Raw genomic sequence first — 12343 nt, forward strand, 5'->3', positions numbered from 1 at the left:
GTATAATCAGGATAATCTCTGTGAATATGTGTTATATTATTCAAAATTTCTACAAACTCGCGTGCAGTTCTTGCTGTCTGCATTCTGTTCTTTAGGAGAGAAAATAAATGAAAGTATATGCATGCACCATATCTACTATTTTGGTTTGTTCAATGATTAGGAAAAAGTAGATAAATGTTACAAGCTGTTACAAATGGACTCAAATGAAAGAAAATTTGTTCTTTGTATTCTATTGCTATTCTTCTATTACTGTACTCGTATGTTGAACCCCTCAGAATGATTTACATTTTGTATTTGTACTTGTTTGTCCACAGTTACCTGAACTGTGCACAGTTACTTTTCAGTTGTTTATTCTATTAGTTACATAACTGTTAATTCATTCGGTTCTTCTTGCACTGCAAGATTTTACATTTGACATGATTGTCTTTTTTTTTTCTAAAATGGAAGAAACAGTTATAAGATAATTATTCACTAAAAGACAGACAATTGTGACAGTGACCCTAACTAACTATATTGTTCCCTAACTAATAATGAAATTAAAAAAAAACAACAAGTCCCTACATTCTGCTTTGACTAATTAAACATAAAGAAACCAAACACTGATAAAACTTTCCACCTTGGCGGAGACCAACACCCGGTCATGGTGCCCTTAGCTAGATGCTCCTGCATCAGGCTCCTAGGGTAAAAAGAAATCATGACTCCGGTCCATGAGCTTCTCGACTGAATAACCCGCCTGCTCTATCTGCTTGGCGTCAAGCCACGAACTGTCCTCAATAGGACAGTTCTTCCACTTGACCAAATATTGCAGATACTCTTTCCGTCGAGTTCGCTTGGCCACCTGAGTGTCGAGGATCCTCTCGATCTCGGGGGGCTGAACATAAGGCATTTGTCTCATCCAAGTCTCACTTCCGTCTTGGGTGTCCCATGTAGGCCATGTGGTACTGTCTTCCTCTGAACCAGCAGTGTATGGAAATAGGTCTGCTACATTAAAGATGGGCGAGATGCATATTCCTGGTGGCAGTTGTATTTCGTAGGCATTCACTAAAAACTTTCAGAGGACTTTGCAGGGGCCTATCTTCTTGTATTTCAGTTTGTTATACACGCCTCTAGGGAAACGCTCCTTGCGCAAATGCATGAGGACTTCATCCCCCACATTAAACTGCACTTCTCTCCGTTTCAAATCTACTCGCTGCTTATATTTTTGACTATTGTCCTGCAACTTGACTTTCACCTACTCGTGCAAATCTTTCATCGCGTTAGCGAAATCTTCCCCATCAGCACTCCGTCTTTCCTGCTATCCTAGATCTTGCAACTCATGCACTCCGCGAGGATGCATGCCATACAGGATCTGAAAAGGATTGTAACCCGTGCTGCGGTTGGGCGAGTCGTTATAAGCGAACTCCACCTGGGCAAGTACTCGATCCCACATTTGCGAATTTTCACCAATCAAACTTCGTAGCAGGTTCCCTAGACTCCTGTTTACCACCTCTATTTTCCCGTCGGTCTGCAGGTGATAAGCAGAGCTAAAACTTAACTGCGTGTCCATCTTTTTCCACAGGGTGTGCCAAAAGTGCCTTGTAAACTTCACGTCCCTGTCAAAGAGAATGGACTTAGGTAGACCATGTAGTCTAACGATCTCTGCAAAGAACAAGTGGGCCACGTGAGTGGCATCGCTGGTCTTTCTGCAAGGGATGAAATGCGCCATCTTCGAAAACTGGTCCACTACTACCATCACCGAATCATAACCATGCTGTGTCCTTGGTAGACCTAAGACGAAGTCCAAGCTGACTGAGTCCCATGGTCTACTTGGAATGGGAAATGGTGTGTAAAGACCCGTATTTTGACTGTGTCCTTTTGCCAACTGACACACTTTACATCTGGTCACAAATCTCTGCACATCCCTTTGCATTTTGGGCCAATAATAAAAATGGTTGAGCTACTCTAATGTTTTGTCTATGCCGAAATGTCCAGCTAGACCTCCACTATGCTTCTCCTGAATGATATTCTCTCTCATTGAGCAATCAGGAATGCATAACTGTCCTCCTCTAAACAACAGCTTCTCCTGCAAATTATAGTCCAACCACGGACTATTGTCTCTCACCAAAGGATTCTGACACACTTCGTAAGCCTCCTTAAAATCCATGTCAGTCTAATACAAATCTTTCAAGTGCTCAAAGCCCAACACTTGTATAGTACTCTCCTGCAAGAGTAAGGCTCTTCTGCTCAATGCATCCGCCACCTTGTTGGCCTGCCCGCTGATGTGTTTCAACACAAAGGTGAAACTCTGCAAATATTCAACCCACTTAGCATGTTTATGATTCAGCTTGTGCTATTGCATCACATACTACAGTGCAGAATTATCTGAGAACAAAACGAACTCATTCCCCAGCAAATAGTGTCTCTAGTGCTTCAATGCTTGGACGACAGCATAAAATTCCTTGTCGTGGGATGAATACTTCTACCTGGTTTTGTTCAACTTCTCGCTAAAAAACGCAACAGGTTTGTCTTCTTGGCTAAGTACAGCTCCAATGGTCGTATCGCTTGCGTCATAGTGAACCTGAAAAAGCTTTTTAAAATCTGGCAATCTCGGGATCGGTCTTTCTATGATCTTCCTCTTCAGTAGCTGAAAACTCCTTTCTGCTGCCTCGGTCCAATGAAAAGGCTGACTTGTCTTCTTTATAATGTCCAACATAGGTGCGCAGATTTCACTGAAATTTCTTATAAATTTTCGGTAAAAACTCACTAGCCCATGAAAACTACGTACCTCAAACAGACTTTTCGGGGATGGCCAGTTGACAATCACTGCAATCTTCTCTGGGTCCATCTTCAACTCATTTTCTACAATCACAAAACCCAGATAAACCAATTCTTTTTGCAAAAAAGTACACTTTTTTCAGATTTATCAGCAGCTTATTTTGCTGCAATTTTTCCAACACTTTTCGAACATGTCGAAAGTGTTCCTCCCTCATCTTGCTGAAAATTAATATGTCGTCCAAGTACACTATTACAAACTTCCCAATGTATTCTTTCAGCATTTCATTCATTAATCGCATAAAGGTACTGGGTGCATTGCTCAATCCGAATGGCATTACCAGCCACTCATACAGTCCCTCATTAGTCTTGAAGGTTGTCTTCCACTCATCCCCTTCTCGAATTCGAATATGATGATACCCACTCTTTAAATCAATCTTGGAAAAATATGCTGCCTCGCTCAGGCAGTCCATCATGTCGTCCATCCATGGCAGTGGAAATCTGTACCGAATGGTGATCTTGTTGATGGCCCTCGAATCTGTGCACATTCGCCATTCTCCTCCTTTCTTGGGATCGAGAACTGTTGGAACTGCGCAGGGGCTCAAACTTTCCCTTATCAGCCCTTTATCTATCAATTCCTGCACCTGTTTTTTGATCTCCTCATTGTCTTTGGGGCTCATCCGATATGTTTCCTTATTCGGTAAACTTGCTTCCGGTATAAAGTCAATATGATGACTTATACTTCTCTTAGGGGGCAGTTTATCTGGCAAGTCATCCACCACTATATCACTAAACTCCTACAGCATCTGCTAAATTTCCGTGGGTAAATCTGACACCTCTGTGTGTAGCAGCACCGTCTTTACTCTTCTTACAATAGCATAGCTTACTTCACTGTCTTCAATCTGCTTTAAAAACTGTTTTCCGCCCATTAACAACACTCTCGTTCCACTTGTTTCTGTTGTCTCTTCCTCCTTGATGGGCACAAGCGTGTGCTTGATCCCACCTTTGACAAACTTATAACAGTTTGTCTTCCCGTCATGTACTACTTTCCTGTCAAACTACCATGGCCTGCCTAGCAGTATGTGACATCCATCGGCATTATGTCACAAATGACCCTATCCTTATATCTGTCGATATGGAATTCCACTTCGCATTGCTCATCTACCAACAGATGATGGCCTTTTTGCAGCCATGATACCTTGTAAGGAGTGGGGTGCTTCAACTGCTTCAACCCCAACTTCTCCACCATCTCTGTGGCTACCAGGTTGTCTGTGCTCCCACTATCGATAATCAGCTTACAACACTTACCGTGTGACTTACAAACTGTCCATAACAAGGCTTTCCTTTGAGTTTGCTCAGCTATTTCCTTGGCTGGTTTTAGCAACACCTTGTTCAAAACTAAGGCTTCCCCTATTTCCAGCACATTTTCTGCTTCTTGGGGAGGTGCCTCTGCTTCTTCTGGCTGTGCGACGTACACACCCCTCTATCCAGCTTGTTCCACCTCAGGACACTCAAAAGATCTGTGCCCCCACTTGTGGCACCTATAACACTGATAGTTAGCTCCTCTACCTCAACCATTTCCCTGCCTCGCTGATATGGCCTGCCACCTCTCGTGTTGTCATCTTTTTTTGCCGTCCCAGAAGCTTTGGAACTACTACCTTCTTCATTACTGCTGGCAGTTCGCCCTCTGCCATAAGACTGTCCTCTTCCTCTGCCGGTTCCCCGTCCTCTCCTAGCATTTTGTTTTCTGGCGATCTTCTCCTCTACTTTCATAGCACTCTGATATGCTTCTTCAATGTTTTTCGAGGAAAGAATACTAATTTCATCTAATATTTCTAACCTCAAACCATTTACATACCTGGTTGTTTTCTCCGGGGTGTCCTTTGTATAACCAGCTCTCAAATTTACCCGGTAGAATTCTTCAGTGTACTCTCTTACTGTCATCCCTTTCTGCTTCAGATTCTGCACTTGCCGATGTAGTGCAATCTGGTAATCCTTAGGCAGAAATCTGCCTTTCAACTTGGCCACCATCCTTGACCATTTCTTGATTGGCAACTTGTTCATCCTCCTTCTCTCTGTTTGGACACTGTCCCACCACAGGGCTGCATGTCCCTTCAGCTTCGTTGCAGCGAACTTAACTCTACGGTCTTCACTGACCTCTTCACACTCAAAATATTTATCCAGCTTGTTGATCCAGTCCAACAGAACCTCTATGGACAAGCTGCCATCATAATTTGGGATTTCTGGTTTAGGCTTGCTGCTCGCCAATAGGACCAACCTCAACAGTCTCATTTCTGGCCCTTCTTCATCCGATCCATCTGTTGTCACTATGGCTTCTTCTTCGCTGTCATCTCCTACCTCTAGATCCCTTCTCCTTCCTACTTCAACTGCCTCCAAACGGGCAGTAAGGATCCTGATCTCCTCTCTCAATCCTTCATCTGCTGCTCTCCGAGCACCTCTTCCACGTCCTCGTCTTCCAACTTCCATTCCTCAAGAAAACACTAAAACCTGCTCTGATACCACTATGATGGGACCAGCCCGTAGTTCTGCCCAATAATGATTATAAACAACACAATATTACACTAATCACTAATTAAATGATTAAGCAATGATTTTTGAGGACTTAGCAGTTGTGATTAGCGATTAATCTTTGGATGATTCTGGACTTTGTTTGGGTGGCATTTATGACAGTCTTTAATGTTACTGCGCTGGCGGTCCTTGCCTTGGTTTTTGTTTTCCCGCTCCTCGGTCTATGCCAAAACCCTACCTTCTATTGTCACTCTTTCATTTTTGTTCTGCGACTCTGCTGTGCTGAGGGTTTGGTCTGGAAACAAGAATTTCATGCTGCAAATGTGTGATGTTAAGCCACGACTCTGCGTAAGCCAACTATGGACTGTGCTACCTGTGAGTATGGCACTTGTGTTTGTCCTGGTGACTTATGGGCTCGGTTCCTTGAGCACAGGGTGATGGTTCTGCTTGCTTGTGTAAGAGAATGGCTACAGTATGTTCTGTTCGGTTACTTGACTTGTATTTGCTCCACTGTTATTGTTTTATTGTGGCTATCCTACTGGTTAGATTTGATTAATGGTTTGCATGCTACAGGTCACAGCTACGGTGGCCTCCTCCTACTCACAATTTCGCTCGAGGTAAATTATCCCTCCATGATTTATTTTCCTCCTCATCTTTCTCCAGTTCTAACAACGTTTGCTCCTCGGTCTCAGGTTGTCACCGTGGATTGTGGCTCACTGGATTTTCTTTCTTCCCACGGGGCTAAACCTCTAGGTAATTTTTTTGCTTTCCTCTATTGACAGTTGGGTTAACAGTGTTGCCCTGTTTCGATTTTGTAGGTCGGGGGTTTACTCTTTGGCGTGATTGGAGTGAACGCCACGGTCCTTTCCTGGTAGGCTCTACCACTGTTTCAACTTGTTTTTATGGTTAGTCTCTATCAATTAGGTTGGATTGAGTCCCAGTACTTGTTTTCTCATACGCCTCTGTCGTCGCTATGCGACCTGGGTTAACTTGATACAACCCTTGTTTATATTTCGCTCTTTTGTAACTGTAAATTTGTATTGAAGGGTGGCCGTCCCAAAACCCTCGTCTAGGGTTTTGCTGGTTCGTTGGTTTTGTTTTCTTTTCACTCTGTCCGGTGGGTTAACCCTGGACTGTCATATGTAAACAAATGTATGCCTTTTTCGTTGGAATGAAAAGAAAATTACGATGGATTGAGTTTATACTTGTTACCTCTGTCTGGGTTTGATTACTTAGCGTTCAGGTTCTCATTCTTGCTCGGACTGTTTGTAATGCACTTGACTCTTTCGATCGTGGGCTTTATTTGCTGATTGCCAACCTTCGTGTTGGAAACTCACGTGCAATTCTTGTTGTCTACGTTTTGTTCTTTAGGAGAGAAAACAAATGAAAGTATATGCATGCACCATATCTGCTATTCTGGTTTATTTAATGATTAGGAAAAAGTAGATAAATGTTACAATATTGTTACAGATGGACTCAAATGAAAGAAAAATTGTTCTCTGTATTCTATTACTATTCTTCTATTACTGTACTCGTATGTTGAACCCCTCAGAATGATTTACATTTTGTATTTGTACTTGTTTGTCCACAGTTACCTGAACTGTGCACAGTTACTTTTCAGTTGTTTATTCTATTAGTTACATAACTGTTAATTCATTCGGTTCTTCTTGCACTACAAGATTTTACATTTGATATGATTGTCTTTTTTTGTTCTAAAATGGAAGAAACAGTTATAAGACAATTATTCACTAAAAGACAGACAATTGTGACAGTAACCCTAACTAGCTATATTGTTCCTTAACTAATACTGAAATTAAAAAGAAACAACAAATCCCTACATTCTGCTTTGACTAATTAAACATAAAGAAACCAAACACTGATAAAACTTTCCACCTTGGTGGAGACCAACACCCGGTCATGGTGCCATTAGCTGGATGCTCCTGCATCAATAACCTCCAGGGTTTCAACAGAGGATCAAAATCTGGTCGCTTCCATGAATTTTCTCTCAATGACATGAAGTTGTCCAGGTGATGTTAGTTGTGCAATACTAAAATTCGGAGGCAGTGGGAGTGCCCAATGTAGACATCGTCGAGGTTAAAGCGGGCAGAGCTATGAACTATACGTGTAAGTGGGCGAGGATTTTTCCCAGCTGATCAATTTTCTTAAGTTGTCTTTTCCATCATCCCTAGGCTTCATGAATTCTGCAGCTTTTCTGCGAGCTACTCAGCAGAAAACGAAAGCACAATTGTTTAGCATACTTATTTAGTAATTCTCCATATCCTGAATAATCATAATTGCACAAAAGAAAGCCATCATAATATAAAACATCAAAAACATGTTTCCCCAAATTCATAAAAATAAAACCAAGTTAATAAAATGTATAATAATTTCAAATATGATCAAATAGTCATTCACACATTCCCTACCAAAAAAACTATAAATAAATGTACACTTGGTAAATACATTCACATAGAAAAAAGGTGTAAATAAAATTATAAATAAATGAAAGGTATGCATTTTATTTTTAATTTTCCTGTAATATTGGTCAGTGAGTGGAATAACAGTTGTCCTTAGTTGGAAAGAGATCCATGTTGTGTTTTTCATGGGAATACCCATGTTGTCACCTAGTAGATGAGCCCATTAATGCATTTGATACCCCCTCCTCCCCTAGCAAAACGTTTGATGGCTGGGTTGTTTATTCACATTGATTTTTGGGAACAACCTCCAACTTTTCAACTGTGCATCAAAATATGGTGGCTTCCATGAATTTTCTCTCATAGACAAGGATAACCTCCAGGGTTTCAACAGAGGATCAAAATCTGGTCGCTTCCATGATTTTTCTAATGGTGATGGGAAGTTGTCCAGGTGATGTCAGTTGTGCAATACTAGAATATGGAGGCAATGGAAGTGTCCAATGTAGACATTGTCGGGGTTAAAGCGAGAAGAGCTATGAACTATACATGTAAGTGGGCGAGGATTTTTTTCCAGCTGATCAATTTGCTTAAGTTGTCTTTTCCATAATCCTTATGCTTCATGAATATTGCAGCTTTTCTTCGAGCTACTTAGCAGAAAATGAAAGTACAATTGTTGAGCATAATTATTTAGGAATTTGATGAAGTCATGGAAATTAGGGTTGTTGGCAGTGTAGATCAAGGAAGCGGATAACTCACAGGCATACTAGAAAGCTACCCAAAATTGAATCTTGTTGTATTGAAAAATTCATTCCCTCCCCAATAGTAGGGGAAGAAGAGAACCTGCACTCCTTAGCCTCTTTAGACTACAATTAAAATGCTTGGTTTTGTGTTTCTTTAATCCAACTACTTCACTACTTTGTGACTGATTGGAAACCTTGGTTCAATGTTGGTATGTCTTTAAAGAACAAAAAAAATCTTTTAATTTAGCTTTATGTGGGCAATTATAATTTTTGAATTTCTTTTAATTGAGCTTTATGTGGGTAATTATAATTTCTAAGGGGAATGTAGAGGGGAAAGACAGGTTTATGTTCAAAAATCTTGTTTTATGAATCTTCCCATCTTGGGCATTGTCTGAGGATCGAGGGTATCCCATTATCACAGCTGGAGAGGACAATGAAATTACTTTTGTATGCAAAGGTAAGTACGGGAATAACCCAATTTCGAGCAAGAATTGAAATGTCGATACCCTGATTTCTGGTCCAAGTTTTGGATTATTGGCCTGTGAATGATTTTCTTATCCCAGGCGTAGCGGCAACTAACCATGTTGTGATGGATGGGTCGTTGCTACCCGTGAGACCTAGTAGGAATAGGTATGAAATGTGAATCGTAGCCCCGTGTTTGGGTCAAACCAACGACCGAATATTGAGTTAGTGTGTGTTTATCTTTATGTATTTAAACTTGAATGTGAAAAATACAATTGCTCTCCGGCCAATTGCATGTGGCTTTGTGTTAGCTTCAGAAAGGTTGGTTCGGCTTGCACCATCAGTAGGGAGACGATAATAACAGTGAAAATATTAGTAGCGGGAACAGGAAGAGGGGGTAGAAGAACTATGTAGACTCTCTGCGTACCTGGGCGAAAAGCCTCGCAACTACCCTGATATCTATGCATACTAGGCTAGGTTGCCCTACTAGCTACCTCATGCCAAGCCATTGCCACCTACCTGGCCAACCATTGTGCTGCTATGCTTATGGCTTTCCTCATTCAATAAAAAATCGATCCATTCAGTCCCTTACCTTAGATCTGGGTAAGCAAGAGATATATTATAGTTAGTCATCAAAAGATGAACACCAATGTCATCGAAATTGCATGGAAATTTTAAATAGAGAATATCTTCATGGAAATTTAAAAACAAAACATAGAAGTAACATATGTGGTTTAAAAATAGAGCAATTAACAAGAAGTTTGTATACAAATTTTCTAGATCAATTTTCTTTTGTATCTCTATTTCTATATCAAAAACTTTCCATCAAATTTGATATATATCAACTAAACTATTATATGACTAGTTCAACTCGACTAGTTTTAATGCAAACATGTGACTTTCAATTAACTCAACTAAATTAGTGTTAACACAAAAATGCACTTACCAATAATTTTCTTAGTAATAGTTTTTCTTAAACAAGTCCCTCTTCATAATTATATATGTAGGAAGTAGGAGACCTTTTGTCTTAATTCCGACATATTTGAATATGTATGAATTATATCTACAGGAAGCAGAAGAAACAATGTGTTGGAAAGAGAATATGAAAGGAAGTAGAATAAGAGGTGCAAAATGAAGCAAAAGAAGTGTATATCTACAAAAAGTAAAAACAATAGTGTAGTAGAATGGTTTTCTATCTAGAATACAAGTGTCCTCATAAAACAACAAGTGTCTTCCCAATAAAACGAGATATATAATACATGTTTTTGAGATATCAATAGAATTAAACACTAAATGTTTCAAAACTAATGCTAGTATTAATTCTTTAACATCGAACTTCATTGAATGCTCTAAAATGTTTTCTAACTATGACTTCATATCGCCTAACTATGACTTCATATGTTTTCTAACTACAACTTCATATCGTCTAACTATGGCTTCATATGTTTTCAAACTATGGCCTTATATTGCTTAACTATGGCCTCATATCGCCTGGATATGATGGCCTCATATCGCCTGGATATGAGGCCAAATAAGATGTCAAAAATTTTAATGGAATAAAAAAGCTATTTAATAAGCAATGAAAATTATTAGTTTTTTAATACGAAAAAAAAAAAAAACACAAAAAAAAAACTTAGTTAAAACGAAAAAGCGGGTTATTACAGGTGGCTTGGTTTTCCTTGATAGCAGTGATGAGTCAAACTGACATTCGCGGATAGCAGCCAGAGATGGCTGTACCTGAGTTTGATAGATTTTGCCACCTTCGGAAAAAAAAAAGTCTTTCACTTGTTTTGGGCTAAAAGTAATATGCATTTTAAAAAACGATTACAAGAGTCCCTGCAGCCCCGAAGGGACAGGGACAAATAAGAGGGCAAAGCATGTGAAACCTTTGTAATGGTTGGAACCAAAAATCCATTTGATGGCGCCCTAGTCGGCCCATGATCAAGCCTTTGACAATTATAAAATCTCTGTCAATGGTTAAAGGGGCATCAACAAACAAACAAGGAGCTGACGATTGCGAAGGCAGAGCAGCACTGAAAATTTCGGAGACTTATCGGGTAACTGGCAAATTTTTTAGGGCTTAAGTGGTGTAAGTAGCAAATTTCAACCCCAAAATCTGTGGAACAGAACAATCTGGTAACTGAGGTTTTCTTTTATCTTAACAATGGCGGCGATCAACCGCCTGATGAGACCTATTTATCGCATGGGTTATTCCACTTTAGCTTCCCAGAAACCCTCAAATCAAGGGGGCGTGGCAGGTATGGATCAAGGGTCACGGAGCCAGACGCTTAAGGGGGATACCAAAGGAAGTAATATGCAGTGGGTTTTTCTGGGTTGCCCCGGTGTTGGTAAAGGAACTTATGCTAGCCGCCTTTCCCGATTTTTGGGCATTCCTCGTATTGCAACAAGGGACCTTCTGAGAGAGGAGCTTGCCCAATCTGGGCCTTCTGCAACCGAGGTGGAAAGTATTGTAAATCAATACCAGATGAGATCATTGTTAATCTATTATCAAGGTGTCTTGAAAAAAGTGGTGTGAAGGGTGAACCAGGATTTATTCTTGACGGGTTTCCAAGAACAAGAAGACAAGCTGAGATTCTAGAAAAAGTAACAGAAATCGATGTGGCTGTCAACATCAAGCTCAGAGAAGATGTGTTGCTTCAAAGATGTTTGGGAAGGCGAATCTGCAGCCAATGTGGGAACACTTATAATGTGGCTCCAGTAAATATTGAGGCAAAATATGGACACCCGGCCATCTACATGCCTGCTCTTCTGGCGCCACCGAGGTGTGAGTCAAAGCTGATAAGCAGGGAGGATGATCGGGAGGAAGTTGTGAAATAGAAGTTTCGTGTATATCACGATAAGGGCCGACCTGTTGAGGTCTTCTATTGCAGCAGAGGAAAGCTACTTGAATTTGAATGGTCAGGGAGCATTCCTGAGTCATGCACAAAACTATTGGCTGCCTTGAATATTGAAGAAAGTGACAGTAAACATGAATTTGCTGTTGGAGCTTCATTACTAAATCCCTCCCTGAATAATTACTCTTCTTGTAGGTACAACAACCAGCCCAAATAAATCAGCATAAATTACTCATAACTTATGATAACTTAATGGTGAAACCAGCAAATGGCTTTTAACGACTAATGCAGCACATGGAATAACTTGCTAGTGTTCTTTTCCGAAGGTGGCAAAACCTATCAAACTCAGGTGTCAAACCAACAGTGAGGACAGCCATCTCTGGCTGCTATCCGCGAATGTCAGTTTGACTCATCACCGTTATCAAGGAAAACCTGAAATAACCCGCTGGTGGTCCGTAAGGGAGCAGGCTTTCACTCCTGCCAGATGCCTCTAGGTCTTGGGCCGTTAACCTGTTTCCTTAAGTCCGAGGAAGACGAGCTCTTATAAGGACAGGGTTTGTATTAAATATTTATTATTATATTTATATTATAA

The 12343-nt window shown here is 40.5% G+C and overlaps 1 pseudogene; it reads left to right on the plus strand.

Moving 5' to 3' along the window:
* The first annotated feature begins 10806 nt into the window (after window positions 1-10806).
* Window positions 10807-11968, plus strand: LOC149175650 (putative adenylate kinase 6, chloroplastic pseudogene; annotated as a pseudogene).
* The last annotated feature ends 375 nt before the right edge of the window (window positions 11969-12343 follow it).

This window comes from Pinus tabuliformis, chromosome 4_1 (genome assembly GCF_031772625.1).
Source record: "Pinus tabuliformis cultivar Carrire ecotype Pingquan chromosome 4_1, CPIR1, whole genome shotgun sequence".
NCBI classification, from domain to species: Eukaryota; Viridiplantae; Streptophyta; class Pinopsida; order Pinales; family Pinaceae; genus Pinus; species Pinus tabuliformis.